Source organism: Oncorhynchus keta, chromosome 26 (assembly GCF_023373465.1).
Source record: "Oncorhynchus keta strain PuntledgeMale-10-30-2019 chromosome 26, Oket_V2, whole genome shotgun sequence".
Lineage (NCBI taxonomy): Eukaryota > Metazoa > Chordata > Actinopteri > Salmoniformes > Salmonidae > Oncorhynchus > Oncorhynchus keta.
Genome location: NC_068446.1, coordinates 20,148,236 through 20,153,128, shown reverse-complemented (window position 1 = coordinate 20,153,128; position 4,893 = coordinate 20,148,236).

Here is a 4,893-nt window from a genome sequence, read left to right as displayed (position 1 = left end):
TCTCTCTACTACTTTCTACGGTACCAAACATAGACATCTTATATTGATTGATCAATATAGATTTGAGTATAGTTGAAAAACAAAACTTTGAAATCTGATGGTTGAATCCTAAGTCTGGGGCGTGCTGCTTGTGTGTATGCTGTGTGCCTTTGCAGCTGTCATCAAAGCGTTCCTTCTGGGCGGCACCAGGAAACTCCCTGAAACGCACAAGCTCTGTCAGAGAAAGGTCTCTCGTCTCATTTCAGGTCGGGTATCACTGTGTGTGTGTGTGTCTTACTGTGAGTGCTCGTCTCTGACAGGTTTGTGACTCAGAGAAGTGCACGGGACTAGGTTGAGGGCATTGGGACAGAGTACTGTGGTAGATTCTGGAACGTTTGGGTACTGATCCAACATTCCAAACACACCGTGGTTCTGCGTCTCATGACGACACAGCTCTTCTCCAAACCCCATATACACACCAGGGTACTCCCTTGGAGTCAGGTTCATACACTTCTGCACGCTAGAGAGAAAACGTTTGGTGGTGGTCACTCGCAGTTTAATATGTTCTAAGGTGTGTCTGTGATGGTGGGAGATTGTGTGTGTGAGCCAGGATGTAAGGGTGTGATTTTAGTGTCTGTATGTTACCGGGGAGCTGAGGTGCATTATGGGTGCTCCATTTGACCCCGCCCTCTTCTCCAGCGCTGCCCAACACTCCCTTTACCATAGCAACCAGTGCCTGGCATCCAACTCTGTGCACACATATGTTGAGACGGAGTAAGGCGCTTTGAGCATCACAGAGAAAGATTGATCCAAATCTAATCTACCTTGAATGATTGTAGCCAGTTGATACCTGCTTTTAACATGGTATTACCATGGGGCATATCGTCCAGTGTACTGAGTATAACATATTGTGTTCTCTTGCCCTCTAGTGGTGTACTGTTTTACCTGTGTGTGTTGTGGTACCCGTGCGTTTCTGAACCTCTCTACTCTGCTGTCACACACTCCTCTCACTCTGCCTGGTTTCTTCTGTAGCTCCTCTATAAAGTCTGCTGTTCTGTATGTTCATGGACCCACTTTCAGGCACTGGTTGCTACGCCACCTTCCCGCCCTGGGGCAGCCACCCTGCCTTCTTCTAAATCTCAGCCTCCTTCAGCCCAAAGGAGGCCAAGCCAAAACCGACCGCCCCATTGAAGCAGTCAACCTGCTGCCCTGTCATGGTGAAGGGGACTCCATGGAGCTGCCACTGCCTCCTTGGCCTAAGGTGTCCTCATGTCCGGCATGAGAGCCAGACTGAGTCTGGCCAATACCCCCTGTGAAACCAGAGGTGCTATCAAAACTACAGTCCCTCGCTGTGTCACAAGGGGCACCACCCATACTGCAGTCCCATGCTGTAACACTAGAGGTACCACCCATACTGCAGTCCCTTGCTGTAACACTAGAGGTACCTCCCATACTGCAGTCCCTTGCTGTAACACTAGAGGTACCACCCATACTGCAGTCCCTTGCTGTAACACTAGAGGTACCACCCATACTGCAGTCCCTTGCTGTAACACTAGAGGTACCACCCATACTGCAGTCCCTTGCTGTAACACTAGAGGTACCACCCATACTGCAGTCCCTTGCTGTAACACTAGAGGTACCACCCATACTGCAGTCCCTTGCTGTAACACTAGAGGTACAACCCATACTGCAGTCCCTTGCTGTAACACTAGAGGTACCACCCATACTGCAGTCCCTTGCTGTAACACTAGAGGTACCACCCATACTGCAGTCCCTTGCTGTAACACTAGAGGTACAACCCATACTGCAGTCCCTTGCTGTAACACTAAAGGTACCACCCATACTGCAGTCCCTTGCTGTAACACTAGAGGTACAACCCATACTGCAGTCCCTTGCTGTAAGACTAAAGGTACCACCCATACTGCAGTCCCTTGCTGTAACACTAGAGGTACAACCCATACTGCAGTCCCTTGCTGTAACACTAGAGGTACAACCCATACTGCAGTCCCTTGCTGTAACACTAAAGGTACCACCCATACTGCAGTCCCTTGCTGTAACACTAAAGGTACCACCCATACTGCAGTCCCTTGCTGTAACACTAGAGGTACAACCCATACTGCAGTCCCTTGCTGTAACACTAAAGGTACCACCCATACTGCAGTCCCTTTCTGTAACACTAGAGGTACAACCCATACTGCAGTCCCTTGCTGTAAGACTAAAGGTACCACCCATACTGCAGTCCCTTGCTGTAACACTAGAGGTACAACCCATACTGCAGTCCCTTGCTGTAACACTAGAGGTACAACCCATACTGCAGTCCCTTGCTGTAACACTAAAGGTACCACCCATACTGCAGTCCCTTGCTGTAACACTAAAGGTACCACCCATACTGCAGTCCCTTGCTGTAACACTAGAGGTACAACCCATACTGCAGTCCCTTGCTGTAACACTAAAGGTACCACCCATACTGCAGTCCCTTGCTGTAACACTAAAGGTACCACCCATACTGCAGTCCCTTGCTGTAACACTAAAGGTACAACCCATACTGCAGTCCCTTGCTGTAACACTAAAGGTACCACCCATACTGCAGTCCCTTGCTGTAACACTAAAGGTACCTCCCATACTGCAGTCCCTTACTGTAACACAATAGGTACCACCCATACTGCAGTCCCTTGCTGTAACACTAGAGGTACCACCCATACTGCAGTCCCTTGCTGTAACACTAGAGGTACCACCCATACTGCAGTCCCTTGCTGTAACACTAGAGGTACCTCCCATACTGCAGTCCCTTGCTGTAACACTAGAGGTACCACCCATACTGCAGTCCCTTGCTGTAACACTAGAGGTACCACCCATACTGCAGTCCCTTGCTGTAACACTAGAGGTACCACCCATACTGCAGTCCCTTGCTGTAACACTAGAGGTACCACCCATACTGCAGTCCCTTGCTGTAACACTAGAGGTACCACCCATACTGCAGTCCCTTGCTGTAACACTAGAGGTACCACCCATACTGCAGTCCCTTGCTGTAACACTAGAGGTACCACCCATACTGCAGTCCCTTGCTGTAACACTAGAGGTACTTCCCATACTGCAGTCCCTTGCTGTAACACAAGAGGTACCACCCATACTGCAGTCCCTTGCTGTAACACTAGAGGTACCACCCATACTGCAGTCCCTTACTGTAACACTAGAGGTACCACCCATACTGCAGTCCCATGCTGTAACACTAGAGGTACTTCCCATACTGCAGTCCCTTGCTGTAACACTAGAGGTACCACCCATACTGCAGTCCCTTGCTGTAACACAAGAGGTACCACCCATACTGCAGTCCCTTGCTGTAACACTAGAGGTACCAGCTCCAGCAACGCCTCCAATGCTGAAGCCACAGCCCCTCTCACTACCATCCCTACCTGGCCTCCTGTTAGGTAGCTTGCCCTTATTGGCCAACCACACCTTTGACCCACGGGGATAGGTGGCCGTAGAATGGCCAATCTTCAGTCGGCTAATGGCCTCCATTGAGGAAAGCCGTTAGGTGGTGTAAAAGGCAAACCCTCTTACCATGCCCTTTCAACAGTTTAGTAAGCTGATGCTGCTCACATTCAGGGAGAAAGGACTGGAGTCAGCAGCAGACACGTTGGGGGCTAAAATACTTTCAGTTTAAGAGAAACCTCAGTTACTGAAGCTTTACTTTAAGCTACTTATTGTTGAGCATTTCTGTTTGTAAAATTATCAGTAATTCTAGTCAACCACAGGAGGCTGTTGAGAGGATGACTGCTCATAATAATAGTTGGAAGGGAGAAAATGGAATGCCATCAAACATCTGGAAACCATGTGTTTTGACGTATTTGATACATTCCACTGAATCCACTCTAGCCATTACCACGAGCCCGTCCTCCACAATTACGGTGCCACCAACCTCCTGTGTAGTCAACGTCAACTCATCGCTTAATGCTTGCTTGTATATTTGAATGATCTGTAATGAGTCAGATAAACATTTGAATAGGATAATTGCTTAGTCGTATTATGAGTTGCATGTGAGGTATTTATAATATCATAAAATACAGTACCAGTCAAAAGTTTGGGCAGATCTACTCATTCAAGGGTTTTTCTGTATTTTTACTATTTTCTACATTGTAGAATAATACTGAAGACATCAAAACTATAAGATAACACATATGGAATCATGTAGTAACCAAAAAAGTGTTAAACAAATCTAAATTAATTTTACATTCTTCAAAGTAGCCACCCTTTGCCTTGATGACAGCATTGCACACTCTTGGCATTCGCTCACCCAGCTTCACCTGGAATGCTTTTCCAACATTCTTGAAGGAGTTCCCACATATGCTGAGCACTTGTTGGCTGCTTTTCCTTCACTCTGCGGCCCAACTCATCCCAAACCATCTCAATTGGGTTGAGGTCAGGGGATTGTGGAGGACAGGAAATCTGATGCAACACCCCACTCTCCTTCTTGGTCAAATAGCCATTACACAGCCTGGAGATGTGTTGGGCCATTGTCCTGTTGAAAAACAAATGATAGTCCTACTAAGCGCAAACCAGATGGGATGGCGTATCGCTGCAGAATGCTGTGGTAGCCATGCTGGTTAAGTGTGCTTTGAATTCTAAATAAATCACTGACAGTTGGATGGCGGTTGGAACCAAATATCTAAAATTTGGACTCATCAGACCAAAGGACAGATTTCCACCGGTCTAAGTACGTGTTTCTTGGCCCAAGCAAGTCTCTTCTTACTATCGGTGTCTTTTAGTAGTGGTTTCTTTACAGCAATATGACCATGAAGGCCTGATTCACGTAGTCTCCTCTGAACAGTTGATGTTGAGATGTGTCTGTTACTTGAACTCTGTGAAGCATTTATTTGGGCTGCAATTTCTGAGGCTGGTAACTCTAATGAACTT